We start from the raw sequence: 27,239 nt of genomic DNA on the forward strand, positions 1-27,239 counted from the left end.
TTGCTTCATATTAAGGATTTTTAACTCCATAGATAATATTTGTTTAAAAAATATTTAAAGATTCTCACATCAAAATGATGCATGGACCACATCCACAAATATATTACATTAAGACAAGATGTATAGCCATGAATGTACTCAGGGAACAATGCAAAATTATTTAATTGAGTTTTGTACAGTTCTGCATAGAGTTAAACCTCATTAAAATGAAAAATTACATTTTAATTCTACAGTTCATTAAATCACCAGCAAGGCACACTCTGCCAGACCCTGGGGAGCTGAGAACTAGACAGAAAGTGGTGGCTGCAGAGGAAGTGTTGGTAAATCAGAGGGCTCTGGGGCTGGAAAGTGTGTCCAGGGTCAGACCTTTACCCAAATGGATGGAAACTCCATCCTTCCCTACAGTCAGAGGGCAGGAGCATCCCCACTCCTGCCACCCACTGCCTGACAGCAAGGAGGGGCAGGGATGGGCCAACATTCAGGTTTTGTGGTGGCATCACCCACCTGTCACCTGCCCTGTTCCAGCTGGGACAGGAGCCACGGATCCACCTCCATGCTCTGCATGCCCTGCTCTCACTGCCCTGGTGCATCCATCACCCATCCTCATCCCCCACACCTCACTGAGAACCTTTGGCCTTGGCTTTGCACCTCTGTGGGCACCTGGCTCCTTTTCTTTCAGCCAAATATCTGCTTGGACACAGGGATCAAAGTGCCCCAGGCTGACTGCAGGTGAGAGAAAAATGCACATGAGAATCTCACTGAGAACAGGCAGACTGATGGTTATGTTGCCTGCCATATTTATATATTTCACTTTTCCTGGTAGTCCTCCTAATTGCTGGGCTGTGTTAGGATTGTGTTCTTGAATTTCTAAATAGAAATATGCTGAAAAAAATTACTACTTCACCCAATGCTGTGCAGTCAATCCTTTCTTATGCAGAAGTCTGTGAAATTACTTAAGTGCATTTTAGCACTTTAGACTAAATATGTAAGAATGTTTATTTTCCCACTCCACAGAAGCTTCTGTTTCTCTGCACCATTAAGGATTTGCCCCATCTCTGTCACACAGCTCACCTGTTCAACTCATGATAAAAAAATTACTGCAGAGTATCTGAAGAGAAGCTTACAACCAAAAGGTACCAAGTGAAAAATGTACTCAGCCACTTGGTAGCTGTACAAGAGATGTGGTGTCAGAGATGTGTAAAAGCAGCCACAGATAATAAACTGCATAATAAGTTGGATAATAAACTACAGCAATGCCCTGGGTAATTGATACAGTTGATATTGCTGAAAATAGCAGAACCTCCAGCCTTTGGACAGTAGTTAGATGCTTCATCAGGCAATGCTACAACTGTCAGTGCATTTAAGGATCACATTCTTAGTGTACTCAGGTGTATTATTCACAGAGGATTTTCTATAAAATCAGTGGTTCATTCTAGGAAAAAAGATCTCAGTGTTCTTGCCAGATACCTCCAAGTGAATCACTAGTTGCTCTTGCTCACTGGTGAGGTCAACTGGTTTTTTCCCTATCACCAAATGCTTTAAATTCAGCCTGTGATCTGAGGAGAACAGGCAGTGTATGCTCTTTCATTTCCATCAGTCTGCTAATAAAGATTCTGCAGCTGGATCCTATCTGACAAGATGATTAATTGCATTGCTTGCACGAGTGTAAATAGAATTCAGGTCCATCTTCCATCTCTGCGTTTGGCTCTCCATGTAGTGATGTTTTTTTGGTTTGTTGAAAATGTGTGCATCCTGAAACTGGATCTGTTGATCAAATTCCATTTTTTACCACTTCTATAACCTTAACTACCCTTTTTTTTAAAGAAAACTGAGATCAGCCTCATTGATGATAGTCTATGAGTCAGAGAGCTGTCAGAGACTAGGAGGGTGATAGCTGTTCTCCTGCAGCCACAGGCACTCAGCTGGGATTATTTATGTGCCATCATTAATGGAACATGCTCAGACTTGAAGGACTAGTGCTGACCTTCCCTTGCTAGCTAATCATTTATACACTCCTTGTTTTGAGTGCTCCACCTTAAGGTTTCTCATGACTCACTTTCTCTCTGCAGTGAACAAAAAAATGCTGAAGGACACTGTACACTTCCAAGTGCAACTTGTCCCTTCACACTCTCAGCAGCAGCAGCTCTCCAGGCAGCAGTGCTATTTATCGTGGTGACCTCAGGGGAACAGGACTTAGCTGAGAGGATGGTGCTGTTCTGGTTGTTTTAGGCTTCTCTTGATGGATCCCCAATACCCTCACAGGTGCTCTGAGGAATGGATAAAGTTCCTCTGCCTTTTGGGGAAGTTGCACATTTACAGTTCACCCTCCAAAGAGGGAATCCCAAATACTCAGATAGATTACCTTGACCATAGCCCAAGGCTCACTGAAGCAAAGTGAAACCTGATTATATCTCAGAGGGATGTGTATATATAATATAAACCCTATATGACATATATCATATCTACAACATAATATACAATTTCTTATGGTTTATTTGCAGTTCTGCCTTAGCTGTGCATTACACATTAGGGGGGTTTATCTGCATGTATACCCACCTATCCATACCTACAGGTGCACATAAATGTGTCTGTGTGTTTATAAACACACCTCTTTTAAACCATTTTTGTTCATTTTATACACTGAGGGTTCCAAAGGTGCCTCACTGGATGGGCACTGGCAGACATGTGCTGTGTCTGAAGGGAACTGGAATGGAGGAGAATTTCTGGGTTCTTCAGAGCAAAAGACACTCAGCTGCTGGTAACTCCCATCCTCTGCACTCGCTGGGGTTCTCATGCTGACATCCCTGCCTCCCTCACACCACTTTTAGGACAAATAAACAGTAACTGGTTACAAATGCTTTGCACATACAAAGGGTGCACAGGGTTGAATATTAAAATGTTGTGGAATACAGCAATAATTGAAAAGAATTGATATTGCATTCATGAGATGTGCAGCAGTTCATAAACAAGAGAATGAGCCCACGAAACCCAGTGGAAGCAGATATGAGAGGATAAAGGTACAAGAGCGTGCAAGGAAATTCCATCTTGCCTTTGTCCTTCCCTTGGGTAGCTTTTTCCAGGAAACATGCAGGGAAGCAGGGGGTGGGAAGGCTTCCTCCAGAGAGAGCTTATCTGCCTGGAGCAGGGTTAGTTTGGCTGAGAGGTCAGAAGCAGAGGGAAGGGAAGAACATCTTTTACATTACAATCAGCAGAGGTTGTGGGGCTGGAGCTTGATTCTCAGGGCTTGTGATAGGCCTAAATGGGTGGGGAACACATCAAAATGTCATCACAAAGAGAGAGGGAGATGTGATCTGACATGCTAGGAGCACTGCTGCCCTCGTGGTCCCTGGGTGAGACACATCTAATGGGATGGAGCTGCAGCACAGCAGTCACAGGGGAGCAGGGTGAGGAGTAGGGCACCAGGGGTTGGTCCAGTGTGAGGAGTAACTTAAACTGCAGGGCTGTGATGCAGAGGAGGATGTGGTTCCCTTAATTCCTTCCCCCTGTCCCATTGTTTCCTCTCCAGGCACACACAAAATCTTCCTCTGCTGCTCCCAGCTCAGTTTTTCTCCTCTCTTTGGCTTTTTGTCCTGTCTCTGTTGTAGAGCCAAGCTCACCAGCACCCACACCCAGTGCAGCGGAGACTTGCCCATATTGAGTTAAATTTGCCCTTTTATTTTTGCTGTTTCTCCCTATCTGGGACCCATATGTTGAGCAAAACAATTGTAAATGGAATTAATTCATAACTTTGGCATGGGGCAGCAGGAGGCAGGGCCAGAAATGGGTTCCTGAGAAAAGGTTGTATTTCACAGCTGTGCCCATTACTTGTGCTGGGTGGACTCTCATGACTTTACAGAGTGTGATGACAGCAAAAAGCTGCACATTGGAGCCCAGGCTGAGTCTCCTCCCTATCAGGAAGGTGCTGGAAAGGCCTGGGAGCCATGAGCACACATTCCTGCCTGGAATATAAAGGACATGACCTGTCCTGCCATCAGCTTTCAGAGCCAAACTCTGCCTGGCTTCAGAGGACACTTTATGTGTGTGTAAGGAACCGTGGCAAGGTCAGGGCTAGGTTGCTTCACATCACCAAAATATGAATTCATAGGTTCAAGCTAGAGCAAGGGTTGTGCAACAAAACTAAATGGAATAATATAAAAGCTGGGAAGTGGCATGGACTGCAACAGGAAAATGACACAAAGATTAATGCAGCCAAATTAACCAGAGATTCTTTTTTATTTTTATTTTTTTTATCACAGACATGACCTTAGAGCTTTCCTCCTCATGCTAAAGATACCACCTTTGACATTGTGAGGTGCATTGCAGAACTGCATCTTTTAATGGAAGTTCCCAGGCAACCTGCCAGTGCTCTGCAAACAGATAAATTTATGGTCTTTCAGGTACAAACAGGCATGATTTGTGGTCTGGAGGAGGATGTGGTTCTTTCCATTTGTTCTCCCTCTCCCCTTCTAAGCCTTCCAAAGCACACATGAGGGTGGCTCAGCAGTGTAATTGTCACAGGTCTGGTAAGCTGGGACACTCAAGGTTACTTACATACCTTCAGCAAAAATAGGTAAAATTTCCATAATCCATTAATCCATTCTGCAAAATACTGTGTTGGCCTCACTGGTACAACCCAAGACATCCAGGAACCATATGCTTTATTCTTATTTCTGCTACTGAATCTGTGCTCTTTTGTTACTTACAATAATTTAAAACTATGTAAATATGGGAAAGTTTGTATACTGGGAAAATCCCTCTCTCAAAATTGGAAATGTATTTTTCCATACTGATCCTGCACCAAAATAAACAGCCTTCACCCTGGAAATGGACCCAAGTTCTTGTGCTTTGCTGAATAAATCCATCTCTCCAGATGGGTGCAGGCAGCCCTGAACTTGCTCTGCTGGCACTCTGTGGTGCTTGGATGTGCTCCACAGCCGTGTTCCACAGCACCACGCCCCGTGCTCATGGGAACACCAGGCAACTGCAGAACAACACTCCCCAGAAACCTCCCTGCTCTGCCAGGGACCAGCAGCACTGCCCTGAGCTCTGGGGACATGCCATGGTGTCACCACACTCAGGTGTGCAGAGCCAGCTGCCATCCATGCTGTCATATTAGAAAAAATTCAGAATTAAAGTCACATCAAGTCCAAGGTGTGCTGGAATGGGTGAGACAAAGTGACAAATGCAGTGATTTATAGCCCTGCTCTTCTGATTGTTTTCTGTCAGCTCAGAGAGAGTAATTTGTGGTGTCCACATTGAGCCCCCAGTTTATGGCATTATTGCTCAGGGACTGTAAACAGGGTAAGCTACTTTCTTTATATTATTATCTTTATAATATATATTTATTATATTATAATGTATTATGTAGTAATAATATAAACCCTCTTTGTAGCAGAGAGGAAGATGTGGAAGCTGCTGCATGCACAATAATATTTATGAAATCTTAGTTATTTCACTATCTGCTTGGTAATATGGCTTTGCTTTCTCCCTCCATTCAAGGTCTTAAAATGCCTCACAGCAATTTGCTGAAGTGCAGTGATATTTTTATTAGTTCAACTGATAGACAAACAAACTGGTATTTAAGACAAACATATGCAGGGCCACAAAGATCTGTCTCCATTTTAAAATAGCCTGCAAGAGAAGCAGCAATTTTCAATGCTAAACATGGGTTAAGTGCTTCTGTGAGTTCAGGTGACCAGGGCAAGGTCCTTTGCTTCTCCAGGGGTAGCAGGGAGGCAAACAGTGTCCCATTGCTGCTCCAGAAATGCTCCAGTGAGAGATGCCTTGGCTCTCTTAAGGGTGGCTGCCAGTTTTGAGGAACTAAGAACGCCTTGATCCAAGGCTCCCAGTTTTTACTAAAGCCATAAAATCACATTTTCCTTCTTGTGAGCAGTATTGTCTCAGGAATAGTTTTGATTGCTCCCCTATAAAGCCTTTTTCTGCCTTTGGGATATTAATGTTGGCACATAGGTGTTTTTAACCTTCTCCAGAAAACTTAAATTGTTCTGAAAAGGGAATTAAGGTGGGAAGATTATCTACAGTTTTAAAAATCCAGTGCTTCAATACCCATCCTCTAAAAAATGCTTTGTGATTCAAAGTGTTGTTGTCTGTCATTGCATTGGCAAGTCTTCCTTTGTCAAAGCCCTTCCATTTTTCTTCTTAGGATATTAACACAGACATAATCAGTTAAAGCATCTCATGAGATAAAACTGGCTTCTAAAACTGGGTTGGCTGGAAGGGACATCAAATTATTTATCTTGCATTTTTAGTGGCATTTTTTTAAGCATTAATAACTATCCAGATTATTGGTTTTGCTTCCCTTCCAATAATAAGGACAAAATTTGGAACTGTTTCTCAGTGATCTTGGAAGAACAAGAATGGGATGTCTTGCTCCCTGTGTAGGATTCATTCTAAACTCATTGTTATTTCCAGACAATGTCTTCATCTGGCTGTTTGCCCTGCAGTCTCCCTGGCTGTATGTTGTTAACCTAAAGATGATTTGAGATAAATAAACAGTGGCTCAAACTTTACCCTCCTCAAGCTGAGCTAATGGAAGTATAAATGCCACTTTTTCCAGCTTTCTTGACAGAAGTGCTGCCTGCCATTACCACAGCTGATTGTGTCCCTAAACCAAAGCATTTCCAGAGCCTGATGTCCTCCAAGGTCTCCAGAGCCACAGCTGTGATGGCCAAGGCTGTTGCCTGTTGGAACCAAGTTGATGAAAAGCTACCAATCATTATTCCTCTGTACAGATTCACCAGAAGTCAGATGTGTCTCCATGGGCCCAACAAAAAACAAAAATCAGGAGTTTTGTGCAGGTGTGTGGTGTGGAAACAGCCACAGGTCAGAGATCCTCTTTTCTAACAGGACACAGGGTGCCTTTTAAATTCATGGGACACTTGAAGCCCCAGCCAAGATGAGGCATTTGAGTGGTTAGATGCATTTTAGAAATATGGGTTTCAAATTGTTATGGGTTTCAAACTTATTACCTGTCATGGACAAGTCGTGAAGGACGGGCAGACCCTTCACTGTCACTGTCCTCTCTGAGTACACTAACGTGGCAGGATCAAGCCTGGGTCACACATGACACTGCCACTGTCACAGTGGCCAAAGCTCTCCCAAGTGGGGGAGCAGGGCTCCCTTGCCCAACCTGTGGGGCAGGGAGAACCCACATGTCATTTCAAAGGACATTTTTATTTTTAAACATCCTTCTGTGGCAGCGGCTGTTACCTGCAAACCAGCCTTTTTCTGCTATGGAGTTTTGCCTTGGTGGGTAAGTTAAAGGAGCTGGGGATGCAGGTGTACAGCTGACTTCTGCAGAAGAAAGAACACAGAGGACCTGCTGCAAGCAGGAGCTGCTCTGGCAGTGCTGCTACCCCGTGCAGCAGGGCTGGATCTCTTGCAGACTCATCCCCACCCTCAGCCTCACAGCAGCAGAGCTGTCTGGGGGCTCTGTGCCAACCCAGCTCCCTTCAGCCACTGCCAAATCCCTTGCGGGGCCAGTATTTCCCTGGTGTCACGTCAAGAACCCTTGGGGAGGTGGTCTTGCAGCTCCCAGCAAGCATCTCTGCCAGGCCAGGCATCCCCTGGCCAGTGCCCTTGGCTGCTGGGCCATTCCTGGCAGAGGTGACTCAGAGGCAGGGAACCCTGAAAGCCCTGGCACAAACCTGTCCTGAACCTCTGCCTACAGACTCCTGCCTCTGCCCAGCTCACCCTTCCTGCCGCCTTTCCCCCAGGGTCCTCACTCCCAGCTTTGTTGCTCTATAAACATAATAACAATAATTATTCTCTCATTGGACACATAGCCGTCTTCTTTGTTTGCAGGCTTAGATAAATATCGTTCAAATCATGGAGTCTGATTCGTGAGTCAGGACCATGGCAGCCCTCCAAAACCTCCTGCCCATGGAGTGTGTTTGTGTGAGAGGGAGAGAGAGTTTCACTGCATGAAGAGTAAGAAACTAGAAGCCAAGTGAATTAAATACAAAGCAGATAATTATGTGTAATTCATTTACTGACTAATGATTGTACCTTGGTATGGAGGTTCATGAATTCATTTGACTCTGCAAGGTTCTCAAGAACAATCTCCCTGCTACAAGATAAGAGCTGGCTGACTTGTTAACAGACCAGTGTTTACATTAGTGTTATTGTAAGATTCTGCCTTTTTGGCTCATTTCACATTTTACCTCATGGCCATTCACTTTTCCTGGGTTCATCTGGTGTCTCTGACAGTTTCAATAGCTCAGTGCTGGTCAAGGCTGGCTGTCTCTGCAGACTGAAGGCATCATCTGCTCCTGGGAGCAATCACACACAGCGCTTCTCTCCTGTCTGCTGCAGCCAAACCTTGCCATGGAGACTGTGACTTTGGCAGGGGAGCAGCAGGTCACAGCCCCCTTTTCCCAGTGCTGGTGTCCCCAGCACACTGGCACTCTTCCTGGTGTCACCCAGTGGCCACTGCAGCCTGATGCCACCAGCACCTTCCAGCTGAAGGCAGTGCCAACCTCCCCCTACGAACACTGGGTGGATTTTGGGTCGAAGACACGAAGACAAAGCTTTTGATGGGGTGAAAAAGCTTGTGCTGACCCAGTGAAACCCAGCAGCAGTGTCTCAGTGTTGATGTCACTGCTAAGACCTCAGCCTGTGTGACACCACTCATGCCTGGCACTCCCAGCCCCCAGTGCCCTGGGCATCTGCAGTTCCAGGCTGGAGGTGTGAACCATGCCAGGCAAAGTGCCTGAGGGCTCACTCAGTGCTGCCAGGCAGCAGAGGTGCCACCCAAGGTGACATTTGTACCAAGTGGCAGAAACAGAAGAGCTTTTGCAGTTATGGTCCCATGAAATCGCCTGGCATAAGCAGAGCCCCTCTCCACCCCTCCCCTCCAAGTAGAACTCTACACTCAGTTTTAATTGCTCAGGACGTCTGTGATGATGGTTTGTCAGTCAATGGACATTTGACTGGGCCATCATGGAACTGGGAAGCATTGTTTTATCAATCAGTTTAAGCACAGGGCACGAGAGGTAACTGCACAGCTTTGTGCTCGAGGCAGAGGGCTACATCTGCAGGCACAGGAAGAATGTACTTCTCTATGAGATACACTTAAAGACTGATTTTGGGAAGGGAACAAAACAAGAATGAGCTATCCTTAAGGGAATGATAAGGGAAAGGGGAAGTCATTTGGTAGTTTGAATAGAGACTATTTAATAAATCATGATCACACTGAAGGAACAAAACCCAATAAGGTGATCACACTTGCACACACCTTCTGTCGTTCCTTGCCATGGTGTGGGCTGAAGTGTCACGCTGTGAAGCTGAGCTGGTGGCTGCCAGTAAAACAGTGGCAGTGTCTGCTGTGACTCCCCTTGCTGCAGGAACTCACCCTTGCAGGTGGATCTGCCTCCCTGCAGCTGCTCAGCCTCGCTGCAATGGCTCACTCACAGCCAGTGACCCCTGGCCCCAGCTTTGCAGCCTCCTGGGCAAGTGGCAGAGGTGCTGCTTTCTACATCCATGGCGGCCAGGAAATGAAAACAGCAGCAACAAACAAAAGCAACCCTCTGCTCTGCTCTTTTTGATTTGAGCAATTTGTAATGAGAAAAGCCAAAACCAGCTCATCTAGTTGACATGAGTATTCCCATTGACTAAAATACAGTCACCATGCATTTTAATTTTGAGCCTGTGCAATCCTTTTCCGATGAAGATCTGGCAAGCCAGGACAGATTTCAGTCCGTGAGATACTTGCAGTGTGATAGTATTCTACCTGTAGGTGGATTTTCATTTTAGATACTGAGGTGCAAAGCCAATGAACCTGATTCACTGCTGTGTTACTCCAGTTTTTCAGTGGAATAACACCACTGAATCATCAGCAAAGCTGAAATAACAAATGATAAAATGGGAGCATTGTGTCAAAGTTTGCAGCGAGTGCATGGAAATGACTCGCTCCCTCTGGTAGAACCATTAACTTAAATGGACTTTTTTTCAGTTTGAAATGTATCAAAAATACGACAATGTGCCTAGGCTAAAGTTTCATGTGTCAAAAAAATTTTAAAATTTAATATAATCATTAGTGTGGGAATCCCTCAGTATCTCTATGTGGCAGGTAATACTTTACTTTCATTCAGAAAAAGAGGGTTTTTGAGATGAATCCTTGAACAGCTTCTAAGAAGATGCAAGTTTAGATGTGGTTGATTTCTATGCACCAGCTGGGCATCATGTAAAACTTAGAAATAGGAAAAATTAAAATACAGTCTTGGGTTTTTGGTTTTTTTATTTTTTTTTATTTACGAAAACACTCATTGAGCAGTTGAAAACAACTGAGTAATTGTGAGGTTTTTGCAAGTAATGCTCTGGAAAAGCCAACTGAAGGTAGTAGGCAAGCTTGCAATTAGTATTTCTAATTATAAAGTGTACACATAAAACAAGGTAGCATCATAAATAAAGGCCAAATGTAAATGATGCAATAGGAGCAGTAGAACATCGTATAAAGACGGACAAAAAAGCCAGCAAGAGAAATACATGTAAATTATCTATATTTTTCTAATAATAGCAACAACAACAACAGATAAAAGAATATTGGTGCTTTGTTTTATTTTATGGAACTTTTCCATAAAAGTCTCAGAGGCACCTGATGCTCCTGCCTGTGTTGTGGACCAGAGTGGTGATTCCCAGTCAGGTGTCAGAGGCAGTGCTGCCAGACCATCAGACACCCTGATGCTGTGGCTGGCTCACTGATGGTGAGCCCCTGGCTCAAAGGGCAGGCTCAGAGTAGCTCTGTTGTTTTCCTTATCAATAATTCATGGCCATCATGGAAACAGCTTCCAGGTGCCACAGAGGGGTTCTTGAGCCTGACCCCGCAGGGCTTGGTGAGGCAGATTTGTGTCAAATCCAAGCTGTGGAGCTTGGACAGGCCTGTGGTGTGTTTGGATACAGCCCAAGCTTTGCCAGCCTGTGAATGCTGTGTGGAGGACGTGGGAAAGGGAAAATCCAGCGCCATGGAGCATCCCCACGGCAGCACTCCTGGGACTGACACCTGTGCAGGAGCACAGCAGGATTACGTGCTGCGCTCCTCACAGAACTGCTCTCCAAAAAAGCCCTGGCTGCAACTAGAGAAGGTGAAGAGACATAATACCTTAGGGAAATGTTTTTATTTATTCTCCTTGGGTGCATATATGGCAATCACCCATGCAGCGTGATCCAGGATGTTGAAAACCATTTCATTATGTTCTATAAATAAAGGACTGATGTGGTTCAATTGTATCAATTATGCAATTCTTCTAAGTGGTGTAGTCAAGGGTAAATTCAGGCAAAGGGCACTCCCTTTGTAGCTACTTCTGCTCTGTGCACTTCTAGTATTTACCTGCTCCTTGCACACCACAGACAGATGAATCTACCCACTTTTATTTACCACTATACCACTGACTCCTCTGTGGCCAGGAGCTTTTCCTATGCACAGATCACACAATGAAATAGAAAATGGAAGTCAAGACACTGCTGTGTGTTAGTCTGTTGTGCAAGATATGTGGCTATACGGTAATTTTGAGCAAAGCATCAGGTTTAAACAATGTTTAAACTGACACCATTATTATGCAATATTGTTAATTATGGCTAATAGGGTATTTGAGGTTAGTTGGTGCTACCTGTGTCCATTTTATAATTATACCAAGAAAAGAATGACTAAATTGTGCCCAAGCTAATTGTATCCATTTGATTTTATCCCTCCTCTTCACCACTGTAAGTCACTTGCATTCTGAGCTGTTTTTTTGAGGGGATTGGGTGCATTTGAGCTAACTACACTGGAGCTCAGCACCAACTGGGCAGCTGCAGGTAACATTGCAATAGCAGCACTAACAACAATAATAATAATAATAATAAATACAGCTAGTCCCAGTGATAAGTACACAATAAATATCACTTTTCTCCTGCCACAGTTACCTGCCAGAGGTTTATCCTTATCTGCTCCTGTGCTGTGTGTTCTAGGATGTGAAGCTCTGCAGCCCTCCTGCCCACTGTGCTGCAGGGTTCTGTATTCAAGGGATGCACAGGACAAATCTGAGCTGATGGAGAATCCTAAAGTGCAGCCACCTTCCTGCTCTTCATCCACCCCAGCTCCCCCAAAGCCAGCCCAGCACGTCCTGCACCGTGCCTGCCACGGGTAAAAGTGACATTGTGCCATATAATCTGTCTCATTTGAATGTTACCTGTCAGTGTCAGGAAAAAACAAAATTAACAAAGAAACAACCAAAAAAACCCCCAAACCTAACCCAAAAAACAACTCCACACAAAATACCCACAAAACCCCACAAAATCTAACCCATACACACCAAACCAAAGGGAAAAAAAAAAATCCCCCAGTGTCAATGGATTTACCCTAGAAAGTAATTTGGTAACTCATGGTCTTGTTTGCCTATGACAAAAGGCTGCAGTCTGCCATTGATGGCAGTTACGTAAAATAGAACTGCCTGCAAGGCCTGAATGCTGTAATTAACAGGCAGTTTTAGAAATTATTGGCTAATGCTATTTAATAGAAATATTGCCAACTATTGTTGTAAAAACGTGGTTTGTTCCTTTGCTATTAATATAAAATGACTCAACATGGCTTCACTGGGAAAACATACCTTTGTCTGTCACATATCATTACCTTCATTTTTACACTGGTTAAACATCACAGTGCAAAGTTTGGAATTTAAAGGTTTCATTGCTCAAAACTAGAGGGTCAAAAGCCTCCTGAGCAGCTCCAGTGCTGGTGATACAACCTGGCCCTTTTTTTGTAACATGACATTACTGCCTAGGCCTGCTCCCACGGCAGCCAAGGCAGCTTTTGCCACTGGTGGTGATAAAGCAGTGGCAAGTTTAAAGGTTTTTGTATCAGGGAAATGCACTCCTGTAAGCCTGAGCAGCATTACCTTTGCACTGTGTACAGTATCACTCAGAGAATTAATACACATTCTTGTTAATGACCTCTCTGGATCACACTGGAGAGCACAGCTAATTCTGAGATAATGTGCTCTGCTCAGGTGATCTAGCTGCTGTATCACCTAAGAACATTTTCACTTATTTCACTTCAGTTGCAATAGTGGCTAAAAGGTTATTTCTCAAACCTTGTCACCCAGGAAGAACCAGCTGAAATGTTTCTGTTTGATTGCTAAAGAGTAGAAAGCAACAAATTAATATTGGCAAATTTTAGATGAGGCATGATGTGAATGTTGCACACCTCAGTCTAATGCCCACCTTCAGGGAAAGGAGAAACCAGACTTGCAGACACATTAATTGTCTCCTGGTTTGAGAGTTCCCATTCACCTGTTTGGAAATGAACTCCAGAATCTTCCTGCTTTCTATTTACTGCTCTGAGAGCCAGTAATCTCACAGCACTTCTAAAGAGTCATTAATTGCACCCCTAGTACAGCATTTTATGACGCCTTTTAATGTATAAATTTAAAAAAAGGCAGTCCATTAAAAAAAAGGCAGAGATTGACCTTCCTGATACATGAAGGGGAGGCAAAGTTCTGTCTCTGTTCAGCTGGAAGCAGCACAAAGGTGACACTGTTTATGTCTGGGACATCTGCATGGGTGCGACTCCCCAAACCAGGGTCACCTCACCTCAGCTGCAGTGCTCTCAAGGGCAAGCATGGGGCAGAGTCAAACAAAAACACAGCTCCCAAAGTCCAGCTTCTGGCTGCCCCCACTGGCACTTGGAACACACAGGCTGTGCATCCTTGCTGGGCCAAGAGCCGATGCCCACACGTTTCCCAGGGCTGGCACTGAGAGCACACGGGCACTGACGCTGGTGGTCAGCACCTTCGGGACATGCCTGAAGTGAGCAAGACAGGGACACTGACAGCACCAGAAGGATTTGGGTACCCCATGCCATTGGTTTCCAGAAGCACTTCCCACAGCAAGCTGTTGGAGAACCTTGTGAAAGCCAGACCAAGCTGCAATGCCAGGTGCAGCGTGCCCAGCTGGAGCGCTGGCTGGCTCTGGAACCTGCGCTGCTCTCGGAGCGGCTGGCAGCAGAGATCCTGCTCAGGAGGGCACAGCAACTCCCAGTTCCCTTCTGCAGACCACACATGGTCTCAGTGGGGAGCAGAGCCTCTGGACAGTAAGGCACCCCAAAACAGTCCCAGGTCTGTGAGCAGTGCCAGTGCTGGGGTCAGAAGCTGCAGCAAACATTCCAGGGTACGGCAGGGCTGTGGCTGGCCTAACCCCTGCCTCGTAAGCAGCATCCCTGTTAGGTGACATTTCACATGCCTGTAGCACATGACACTGATATTACAGTACTTAGAGAGGTTGTGGAACTCCTATATTAATATATTGAGTGAAATGATTTCAGCTTCCATTGCTGCCTCTTCTCTTTTCCCTCCATTGATCTTGCACATTAAAAGACAATTTTACTGGCCTTGTCCAGCCCTATGTACCTTTGTATCAGGAGAATCCTCGTCCACTGGCTAGAAGCAGTGAAGATCTTAATGCATCTTCTCTTCTCAAGTGTTATTCCATCCTCCCACACATTTTTCTTCTTTGGTAACTACAGTCAGCCATCCCCCAGGACCTATGCTCACTCTGATCCCAACTCACAGATGAACATACATAAAACCAGATCTTGCTAAAGAGATTGCTGCTCGTGTTCCATAGTGTGTTTATCAGCTTGTTTGGATCCTACATCTGACCCCTAAATGTGAGCCCACTTCCTGGGTAAGGCCTCTGTGTTCAGCATCTCTCTGTGGAACAGGTCACTGATCACAGCTCTCTTGGACCCAGGGCAAGGGGAGGCTACCACAGGTCCTGGTGAAGAGTTTGGGAACATCTCCCCTGTGGGACGGGCTCCAGAGAGCCTGAGCCCAGCCAGAAGGGCTCCCATGAGCCCTCCTGCAGACTGTGCTATGGTGGAGCAGCCAGCTGAGTGTCTCAAGTGCCCTGGGGACCCTTGCCCTGCTCCTCCTGCCCTCCCTTCCCAGGCAGAGCCCTGCACTCTGGGGCTGGGACACTCCCTACGTGCTTGCCTTGCTTCTGGGAAAGACCTTCCACTCCACACCAACAATTGCCTGTGTTGGTGGAAGATGCTGAGCAACTACAGAGCTTGGTGTGGGACACTGGTGCCAGAGAGGTTTCAAAAGGTGAAGGGAGGAAAAGTTGCCTGCTGCTGGTACTGTAATGGCTCAGAACTGATGCCATTAATAAAAGGTAGTGTGCTGGATCTTTTGTTTTGCTTGTGTGTAAACTGTATGGTTAGAATCTGAATAAACATATTTTGTCAATTTTATTACCTTTTTGATATAAAAATAAATAACCTTAAACAAACGAGTGGAGACCTGCCAAGCCAGACTGGTTCGATATGAACTGCACTGACAAGGGAATAATTTTGTCCCAAAGATAAGGGGATGAAATTGTAAGTTTTCAGGATGGCAAATCCCCTACAGTAGGAGCTGTGTTTTACACAGTAGGCTCTAGAATTTCAAAAGGGACTCTATAAAACAGAAAGGAAAAACCAAAAATGCTATAAATTTTTTGCTACCAGAGCTGCTTTCTAGCTTAATGGGAAGGCTGCATGCAAACAGCTGCTGAGAAATAAGAGCATGACAGGGTAACAGCAATTAGGAACATTTTAATGATCATTTAAAAAATCACAAGGAAATTATATCGAGTACAAAGTAACTGAATATAAAACAGTTCAAGAAATCAAGCTCTTACTTTGCAATTAACCTTAGCAGTGAGTTCTAGGCTCAACACTCTGATGCCAACATGGGAACTTCCAGTAGGCAGCAACACAATTAGTGCTGGGTGAGGGTGAATCAAGCACTTTCAGTCATGAAGCAAAGGAGAGACCCTCAGCCCATCTGCAAAGGTGGGTGGCTGGGTGGGAGGGTGAATAAGAGTGTTACTTTCTCACTAGACTCCAATCAGGGCACCACACCTTTTGATAGTATCTCTGTAATAAGCAAACAACTTTAAATGGTATTGTGTCACTCCAGGAGGGTGACCCAGCAAATCAGGTTTTGTTAAAGCAGAAGGGCTGCAGTGTGCAGCTGCTCACACTCACCTTGGGACCCTGGAATCCTCAGCCTGCCATGCAGAGGAAACTAAGCTATGTCTGCTTCATTATCAGTGCACATGGCTCCAAGCAGCACTTTTTGCTTTTAACATCCTTTTTGCTTTTCTGTGCAAAGTCTTCTGATGTGCTAGTAAAGGCAGGTAAAAGTCCATCACAAAATTACCATCACATTAGCATGGATATGACAAATTATGACAGAATTATGGATGTTTCTTCCAGTTAGCAAGACATGCCTGATGCTGCTTGCCTGAGTGTTCCTACAGAGCTGTTACCAGCCACAACTGTGCTGCCTCTCTGCTCAGGTGCAATTCCATGGCATTCAGTCACAAAGAACGTGTCTGCTCTGCTGAGTCTTTCTGGGTGTGAAGGTCCCAATGAAGCCTGCAGACCACCTGAGGCCAGCCCATCTCTGTACTGACCAGTGTTCCCAGGAGTTTTGTTTTCCACCAGGGGTGATCCAGGGGGTGGCACAGGTGCTGCCCTGGCTGGGAGCAGCTGCTGTGGCTGCAGCTGGGGCCCTGTGGCAGCAATAAGTCTCAAGCCACCCAGATGCAAGCCAGCTTGGCACAGCAGTGTTTCTCCTGCTTGGGCTCCACAGTCTGGTGGCTTTTCAACCATTCTCTTCTACAGCAGTACCATTGACCTCAGTCCTGTATTCAGATACCCATGAACCAAAGTTATAACCAGTGAAACTCAAGTGCTGTCTCTGAATTCAAACCACTATATGCCAATTGTGCAAACTGGTTTTTGGCAAATGCCTGGCCCTTCCTGTAGACTGAACTTCTCATGCTCTCTAGAAAGGACCATGCCTACCCCAAACACTCCATGCAGCTGACCTTACCCTTTCTTCCTGCCTATTTTTTCCTTTTACTCCAACTATTTAATCTTTTCCAGGGCCAGGATCTGGCACCACCACACTGTGCTGTGGTACCCACCACACACAGGGGCCTCATTCCCCTGCTCTTCCCATTTCTTCCTTGCAGGGCTCCTGCTCTGAAGTAACACCAAGACCACAGCAGCAATGGCAGGACCATTGTCCCTTGGTGCTGGGGCTGGGGACAAAGGGAGTCCCAGAGGAGGAGAAACAGGAGTGTTCCAGGTACCTAGCTTCTGGGTTTGGCCTGCTTAGCCACTCCCTAACAAAAATTTCCTCAACCAACAGCACAGGCTCTTGCTGAAGGTCTCCGGAATCCAACACATCATTAACCCTTGTTCTGAAAGGGATTAGCCAAAGCAAAGATGAAGATGTCTGACATAAGATATCCGTACATTTTCCCTGGCAATGTTTATGGAGCAAATCCACAAAGGAGCCATGTCCAGAGCCAGGAAGCTAGACAGTAACAGCCAGTGTGTCTCTAATAGGGACAAATTGCACCTGACTGGTGTGGTTGTCACCTGTACTGGAATGATGTACTCAGTGGATGTCTCTTATTTTGTTTCAAAATAAGTGTGGTTTTTGGCATTGTGTCCCATATGGGCCAATCTAGGATGGCATTGCCTGAATGGATGCCCCACAACCTGCCTGAAAAAAACTCACAGCTATCCTGGAAGGCTTGCAGGATAATAATGGTCAAGATTTAGACATTTAATTGGTATTAACAGTTGGTATTCCTCAAGTGGCAACACTAGGGCAAATCTTCACCAGCAAATCTGGATGACAGAAAATAATGGTTCCTCAGCAAGTCTGCAGGACACTGAATTGAGGTTCTGTGTCATTATGCTAGAGGACAAGGCAGCCATTCTGGTGGTTTGCAGCAACCTGGAAGACAAGCCTGAAAGAAATCTGTTGAAATTCATCAAGGGCAGATGTAAAGTCTGCAGCTGACACAGATTAAAGCTGTGTGACAGTCAGCAGCGTGCCTCTGCAGTGCTGACAGGCAAGGACACCCTGGCCTGTGTGAGACAGGCTCTCTGCAGAGGGAAACAGCACCAGAACACAAGAAATCACAATGAACATCATAGAAGAAGGTATTCAAAATAAGAGCAGCTAAACTCGAGCAGGTGCCCAGAGAGGTTGGTGAAATCCTCACTGGGGATCTCCCTTAGAGAGTTCAAAAATGTAATGGACAAAGCCCTGAGCAGCCTAAGCTCATGTTGAGGTTAGCCCTGCTTTGAGGAGGTTGGTGTAGAGCCTCCAGATGTCCCTTCCAACCAATGTTATTTTGTCTCTGTTTTGTTGGGCTTTTAGGTTTGTTTTTATAGCTGCTAAGTAGGGAGATTCATCTGGAGTTAATGATTCCCCAGAAAGAGTGGAAGCTGTTACCACTGTTGTGGTTACCTGCCAATTATTTATTTATAATATGAATGAATTCTGACTATGCATCACAAGTTCAAACAGTCAAGAGACTTCACTTCAGAGATTTTGTGTTTAAGGATCAAAGATACTGAATTTTTCAGATCTTAAAACTAAACAGAAAAGATGTCCTGCCTCCACATAGGAGTCAAATTTGCAAAACCTTCCTCAGTTCAGAGCTAGCAGAAGACTATTTCCCAGCTTTGTTTTGCTATATGCAGCCTTCACATTCTTGTGGTGGCAACTCAACACATTGAGAGGCTTTCTAACGAAAACATTGTTTTCATTAAAAGCAGCTCCTGAGATCTCACCTCCAAACCAAACCTCTGCTCCAGGATTTTCCTCCCAGCACGATTTGTTTGTGTAGATACCCCAGCCCATCTCTGCTCCCAGACTGTTCCTGGCACACGGTGTGGAGCAGCCTGAGAGCTCGGGGGTGCGGGAAACAACCTTCCAGTGCTCAGCCACTGCACAGAGCAGGACACACAGGGAGTGCCTGTGGCACAGAGCAGCTCTGCACACACTCACACTCACACTCACACTCACACTCACAGGGAGTGCCTGTGGCACAGAGCAGCTCTGCACACACTCACACTCACACTCACACTCACACTCACACTCACACTCACAGGGAGTGCCTGTGGCACAGAGCAGCTCTGCACACACTCACACTCACACTCACACTCACACTCACACTCACACTCACACTCACAGGGAGTGCCTGTGGCACAGAGCAGCTCTGCACACACTCACACTCACACACACTCACACTCACACTCACACTCACACTCACACTCACACTCACACTCACACACACTCACACTCACACACACTCACACTCACACACTCACACTCACACCCCTGGTTGGTACCTGCATTCAGCTCCATCCCAGGCAGCACTCTGGGCTGTGCATTATTTCTGTGCAGCCATTTGTCCAGCAGCCCAGGCTGTCAGAACTTCAGGAAAATCGTGGCTGATGCCGTGACAAAACCACAACCAAAGCTGAGTGCCAGCAGAACCATTCTGCAAACATTAGGGCATGGGAGACCTCCAAAAGCACTGCCTGCAATGCCAGGTGTGTCACCCAAAAATGGGCCAGGATATTGAGATACACAGTCCATAGACAGACCTGCTGGTCTCTGGAGAGACACAGATCACTCCTGTGAGTCACCACAGACCCAAATTCCCCCCACTCCTCAGCCCTTCTGTGAGCTTATTGTTGTCAGAAAAGGCACCAGATTTGTGCATTAAAAATAATGAATGCAGATCTCTGCATTAGTTGGGGTTTTGTGACACCAACACAAAACAATAAATAAATAGAAGTAAAAGCCCAAACTTATTTGAAAGTGTGTTCAGAAGCTAACAAGCAAAACCTCTTATCCAAACAAACCACAGTTGGATCTTGGGTGACACCATGCTTATCAGAGTTTAGCCAAGGAGTTTTGGAGATACTTCTCCAGCCTCAATATAACACTACCAGCCTGGACAAGTGCTACTGAAAACACCTCATTAAAATGTTGTTGTGGTATTTATGTATCGATGGTAATTTGTATCACATCCGTGGGATGATCTGGCAACTGTGATCAGCAAATTGGGCTGCTTCTCCCATGGCACAACCCACTCCCCACATCCCCCACTCCCTTACAACACAACTGCTTCCCACTGGGTGTCTGCACGTGTTCAGCCTGGCAGAAGTGTCATTCTGAATAAACTTCTCTCTGTCTGCATTTATCCAGCCCTGCAGCACTCCAAACATGCAGGTTTGCATGCAGAGATGCAGCAGCCACATCAGGAGCCAGCCACACATCTGGGGTGCTCTGCAGGTTAAGTGTGCCTGGGTGCAATCATCAGAGGCACTACAAACCTTATCCCTGCAGTGGACAGGCAGCTGGAATCTTTATTTGCTGGAGGGCCCAAGTGACTTTGGGATGTGTGGAGGACAATACCAGAGAAGCACATCTGCAGGTCACTGACACTAGTGCAGCAGCCAGCCTGATAAAACACCCTCAGAAGAAAGCACAGGGCGTGTCTTCTGTGGGGGGGGTAAAAAAAAAAAGGAAAAAGAGAAAAAGATTGGCCAAAAACCAGAGGTGATGTAGCTGGGGACTGCCAGGAGCAATGTGAAATCAGTTTACATTAGAGCAGGTTGCTCTTGATTTCACTGCAGCAGTCGTCATGCTTGGTAAGAATAACAAGTTATTCATGGCAGCCATCGTTGTGCAGCTCAGCACATGCAGCTCAGTGTAAAAAAATCTGAGCAAAGGCAGTGGCTAGGATGGGACCTTTCTTTAAAAGTACATAAGAAGGTTATGTAAATGAGTTTCCACTTCAGGAATCTGTGAGAACGATAGTTTCCCTGTAAGAGGAATTTGTTACTGGAGCACCTGATGTTTTACCTGAAATCTGCACTTTAGATTGAAAAGTCAAATACATCCTCCTGCAGCTCCTCCGTCCTTCTCACTATCTGGCCCCTTCAGTCTCCAACTTACTTTAATACTTTCAAGCTCCTAAGATCTAGATTTGCACTTTCATGCATGCCCAGAACTGCCCTAGTCCTGACAAGGCCAAGCAGCTCGGCCCAATTCACACCTATGTCTGATCAGGATCAAGAAACAAGGTGTTGCTTTGCCTAAATGCCCCGAGGCTTTGATCAGGGATTATATGTTACCTGGTGACTGCTTCATGTACAATGCACAAACAGTCCTGGGAGTAGGGTCCAGAAGCTCAAACTCCCTTAGAGATGCTGGAAGAGGAGGTAGGACACCATGCTCACTTCACCCACCAATGTTCTGCTGCCTTGGTGCTGTGCTGGAGGTGGCAGCTGAGAACAGTGACCCTGTTTGTCCCTTCCTGCCTGCTGGTGATCTACATTTCAGATTAGGTATTTTTGCTGTGACTGAAGGCTGCTTCCAGAAGTTTGGATCACTGCAGCAGTAGCATTTAAGTCTTAAAATTTCCTTATTAATTTCTCTGGTCACCACCCTGAATGTTTTGATCCCTGTGTGGAAGTGCCAGGCTCGCCTCAGGCACGCTGCAGGGACTGCTGGCTCTAAAATCAGGAGCTGGGCACTAGAAATAAACACACAGCTTACTACAGAGACATCAGAGTATAACTTTAAAAACTTGCAATTGCATCTGCAAATGGATATACCACATCCTCGAGCTAGGAGCTCAGGTCTTGGTGTTTGACATGAGGTACATCATGAATTAACATGAGCTAAGTGAGAAAGCCATTGGGAAAATCTGTACTGCTGCTATTGTACAGGGAAACAGCATTCCCCTATCCAAATATCCCATCAGCTTCCTCCCTGATAATGCTCTAACCACTAGTGGTGCATTTGTCTCATTCAGGACTGTTTGTGGGGGAGAGCAAACAGCTTTGTTTCTTCTAAAAACGGGGAGAAATTGCATTTATTTTTTTAAATAGCAAAATTATTTCAGCGTCTGTTTGCATTGCTCATAGAGGAATTATTTTACCTTAAAAATGCACAAATTATTGCATTTCTCTGAGGAAGCATTCAGCTGAACATGCTTCCATCTGGACCAAATTCATGACAGTGTACAGGTTGGTCTGGTTGGTTTCCATTTTTACTACAAAAATTAAATTTGTGATGGTAGAAATTGATAATTCTGCCCTGGACCAAATACACAAAAAGCACCTTGAAAAACACTGTGTCTTGCTCATAAATGCAAAGCAGAGGTTTTTTCTTAGTGTCACTTATTCAAGAACTCTTCCATAGTGAATTTCCCTGTTTTCTGCAGTGCTGAGGAAGTTCCTTTGGAAACCACTCAGCATTCCCAGTACACACACCAAAAATACCAGGAGAGAGCCACAGGTCAAGTTGTTTCTCATAAATGTTCTCAGGCTTCCATCTGAGATGACACAATGAAGAGCAAAGCCATTCACATTGCTTTCACACCATGATCTGAGGCAAAACCTCTTTCTGATACCTCAGAAGAATGAAAAAAGAAGAAAGAGAAAGCTGGGAATATGCTTCTGAATTGTGCACTTCAGCCAAAGCAAGCTCCACCATGACTTCATGGCTAGTGCCACAATTCAGCTTTGGATTTCCACTGCCTTTGCCATCACAGGCAATATTAGCAACTCCCCAGCTAAAAGCTGACTGAGCTCTGCATCACCACAGCTGCTGCTCTAAGAAGTTTGGCTCCTCCACAGCACAAGACAGAAGCAAAACAACCCCAAGACCACCATTATCTACAGAGGGCTATGGATACTGCAGGGCTGGAAAAGGAAAACAGCTTTCTCTGAGGCTGCCAGGGTGAATGAAGCTCCAAGACACAAGCTGAGGAAGCAGGTCACTGTTCTGCTTCCCAAGAGTGGAGCTCACCTGGTCCAGCACTGGCAGTGCAGAGCTCTGATTCACAGCTCTGCTCTGCTTGCAGGGCCTCCCTGTGCAAATCAGTAATGGCTTCAGGGGAAAATTAACAGATGGTCATGGGGAAAATTCCCAGGGTTTCTTCCTCCTCTCCTCTGTGATAATAGGCTACTTATGATTATCTGAAAGCACCTGCATTTTTTCCCAGGCATCCTGGCTACCAGTTAGAACAAAGTGTGTGTCTCTACAGTGGTGCTGGCAGCACTGGGCTCACTTTTCAGCTTCACATTCATGTGCAAGAGACTGTACAGTCCAAAGCTCACTGCCATGATGCCACTGAGGGGTGACATGGTAGTAATGACTAATACTCAGGCTTAGGTTAGGGAATACTTAATATTTTCTAGATAATCCCACTGCTTCAGGTAGTACATCCTGGTATATCCTAGTTTTTCCACTGCTGTAAGGGGAAGAATTAAATCACCTGGTTTTTAGAGAAAGAGTGCTGTGAATCAGTGTTGTTAAAGACTCCTGCAACTTGCTAGACAGCTTTGAAACAACAGATGCTACTCAGAAGAAAGCACAAAATGAGGAAATAGCACACAATCCAGGGAAAGGAACAGAAAATGCTACCACACTGGGTGCATATTACTGCAGCAAATGTGTATCTCTAGTGTGTAAGGTGAATTTTCATGTGGCATCCCAATTCTGAAAAGTCTGCCATCCAGTAACACTTCCTGCTCTCCCTACCATGGCATGTGATGTACAGCATGGCCATGTGCCCCCCCAGAGCACACAGAGGCACAGGATCTGAACTTTTTGTCACCATCCTTCTAGCCTTGCTTAAGATATTTTCCAAAACCCCTGGCTTAGCCAGTTTTCATAAAAGCAAGCACCAGTTTCACTTAACTCCCTGTTTCTGACACCAGGTTTTCCTGGCTGGGCATCCTGCACACACAGGGCAGTTCAGTGATCTGTGAGCTGTGCTGCTTGCCAGCCTGAAGCTCATCAGGCAGGCACAGACACCAGGGCAGCACCAGCTATGCCTGCTTCCCCAGGACACTGTGTGTCCTCCACTCCCCTCCTTCCCATCCTACTGTCAAGAACACATTAAGGCAAACATGAGGGCTCTGGGGCACCCAAAATATCCCTTTCCTGGCAGTAAAGAGCCACTGGTGCTTCCTCCTGATGTGTGTGAGCGCTCAGTTGCATGAATCCTCTTTTACTCCTGTTCCAAAGGCTCTACAACACATTCCACATATGTTCTTTCCAGAATATTCTGCTGTTCCTTCACACCAGAACCTGCTGCTCAGCCTCACTGAGGCACTGCTCGGTGCAGAGGGCCAGTTTGGTACAAAGCCATTCCTTCCCTCTCCTGCTTGTGGGGCCAAGCCTTGGATGGAGGCAGGCCCTGCTCCCTCTGTGACTCCAGAAGATCCTGTTAAAGGTTTGGCTCTTGAGAGATGCTCTGACTTCACATCCAAAAATGACCTGCTCTGCAGAGACAACCTTTCCTCACAACCTCTCTCCCTCCCCCAGGGTTAACAGGCAGCTGGGGCTGCTGCAGCAGGGGTTGTTGGTTTGTCAAAGGATCACTGCCTTTCCAAATTGCATTTCAGGGAGCTAGGAACTGTAAGCTGCAGTCTGCAGGATTCCTGTTTCCAAAGGTGATCTCGCGTGTGTGTGTAGGTGCCACCCTCCCTTGAGAACAGCCATGCCTGGGGCTCACCAGCCGTGCTGTGCTGGCTGTGCTTTGGTCATGGCTGCTCCAGTCCCGTGTCCATCACATTCCCTATCTTGGGAAGTAGATATGTGCCTCAGGCCAGCTGAAGGACAGGAGCACAAAGTGTTACAGCTGAGAAGCTGCGGTTAGCTGGCAGGTGTTGGGAGTATTAATGGCAAAACCTTCTCTAGGGAATCCTACCTGCAGCCAGTAGATGAACCACAAAGGACAGACTCCATCTCTTTTCCAGAGTACTGCTTGGTCTCTAAAGACAAATATTTCTTAGAAAATGACTGGGTTTCTTTTTGCAAAAGACAATGACAGAACACGGGTCACAATGCATAAAGTGCACTTGTGCTCAGTTGGAAGAAGGATGTGATGTAGCCCCCATGTTTGAATTTTAACTGTTTGAATTGACAGTGAGCCAGCTACAGAGATGATGTAGGTGTTTTTTTAAATTACATTAGTAACTTAGTGGCCAGCTGCACCACAGCTCTTGACTGGCACAATTCCATAGTGAAGATGCACAGGTCTGAGCCTAAAGTAGAATTTCCCAGGAGATAAATAATGCTCTATCTGATATTTCAATCTTGATTGCCTACAGTGTCCTGAGACAAACACTGGAAGATATATGGAAAAGATTTTGTTGTTGTTATTGTTGCTGTTGTCCCCACTTATAAACCCTCTCAATAGATTTGGAGATGTTGAAAATAATCTATGAGAATGTGGACTATTTTTAACAGGTATTTTAATCCAGAACTGAAAATAATGGTGATGGAAGAAAAGCTAAGTCAGGCTGATTTGTTACAGTAAAGCTGTGCTGTACTTTAGATTACTTATTAACAAACAGCAAATGGACCTCTGCCTTGACCTTTTTCATTTGAGCAAATACACTCTTCCTGCCCCTTGTAAACAGAAGTTACTGGTAACTGAGTCACGTACCCCCTCACATCCCTGAAGTTAGTTTTTTCCATCTGTGGCAAAGATTTCAGTCAAACTGAATTTTGCCAGGCTCACCAAGGTTATTAGCAGTATTATTAGTCTTAATAATACAACAGTAATAATACTTCTTGGGATCACCATAAACCTGAAAACATCTAAGTACCTCACAAATATTAATTAAAAAAACTCCACAGGAGATCTGAGAAACCAACAGAAATTGTCAGCTTTGCTTCAGAGCTGAAAACAGCCACAGCAAGCAGAAGTGGCAGTTTCCTTGATGAATTTCAATTAATGGCTGTTCCCTTGGTGTCATGAAATGCCAGGTGCACAGTGCCTCTGGCAACACTGCCAGGTTAAAAGCAGCAGCCCACAGCACAAATCTGGAGCAGCAGAAGTCAGTAGTAGGTTTGGAACTGGAATCAAAAGGATAGGTTCTCCCACTGAGAGCTGGGGTTTCAGCAGCTGCTGGGCTTCTAATGGGACTGTTGGGATCTTGTGCCTTGGGATCCATAGCAAATGGCTCCTTTGGGATATCCCACTTCTGCAGGTCTTCAGTGAAGCTGAAGATCAGGAACGTGCCCAGAAATCTGCAAATGTCCCAACAAGCTATGGCTATCCACTCCTTTATGTCAGTTTTTGTGTTAAACCTTTTTTGAACGAAGGAGGCAAACTCTGACAACCACAAGGAACTCCTCTGCAAAGCTGATGACTACTTTTCCTACCTAATTATTTCCCTGACTTGTCTCTACTGGTATGAAACCTCCAGAGGTGGCCAAAACATGACAATAGCACCAAGGAGTTTTGTAGAATTCATCTTGATTTGAAGTTAATTTATCTTGCAGATATCACCCAAATCCATTTTGTAAAGCAAAACATCACATACTTGGTCAACAAGGTGAAAGTTTCATCTGGATTCTTAACAGGTGATGTCTAACAGTTTTTGCAACATGGGTTAATTACTTGTACTAATTGCAGACTCCTCTAAGGTACCTTATGCCACAGCATTTGGATGATTGGATGTACAATTTGAAGCAGTGACTTTTATGTTTTGTTGATTTGTTCAAACCATTTGTAGGAACAGAAAGGACAGAGACAAAGTCAGTCTGGACACAGACAAAGTCAATCTTTGCTTGAAGTCAGAAGGACAAAGTCCTAAGAATAACAGCCTCACAAGTGAGAGATCCAGGTGCAGTTTCTCACTCTGACACAGACTGCTCATGTGATCCTGAGCATGTCACATAAGCTGTCTGTCCCCAGTCATAAAACTAGGATAATAGTAGTTAGTTCATGTCAAAATAGGATGAAAAAAAATTTGTCAACACTGACTCTTCACCCATCAGTGTCTTCTAAGACAAAAAGCATTGTGACCAGACTGATGCAATTTTCTTCTCTGTGATACAATCACTCATCTTTGACAGGTGGGCAATTTCTTACTCTGTGTCTGTGCTCACTCCTCATGCTCCACACCTTGTGAAGACATTCTCTGAGAACCTCTTCTCTTCTCTGGAAAGGTGGATGCTCTGACTTCACCATCATATTCATCCAATTTCACCATCATATTCATCCAATTACTCCTTTGCAATAAATTTGAAGGATCTCATTTGCTGACAATAAATCCTTATGTTTCACATGTTCCTTTACATCTCCTGTGATACCTGCTCCAATCTCTCCTTGCAAAAAACCACACTGATCCTATGGCTGAAACCCTGTGAGGTCCTGCTTTTGCAGGCATGGCTGAGTTCATTTTCCTCCACTTCCCAGCCCCAGCAATTCCTCTGCACAACCACACTCATTCCACAGAAGTTCTGCCATGTGATGGCCAGTAACTTTAATGAGAACCCCATAGCTGCCATTCCACACAGTGCTTTGAAGATCTGGGCTCTGTGTTTCATCCCAGATAGACAATCTGT

The sequence above is a fragment of the Pseudopodoces humilis genome, chromosome 14 (assembly GCF_049639895.1).
Source record: "Pseudopodoces humilis isolate 2021_Gansu_Grassland_sample_001 chromosome 14, ASM4963989v1, whole genome shotgun sequence".
Classification (NCBI taxonomy): domain Eukaryota; kingdom Metazoa; phylum Chordata; class Aves; order Passeriformes; family Paridae; genus Pseudopodoces; species Pseudopodoces humilis.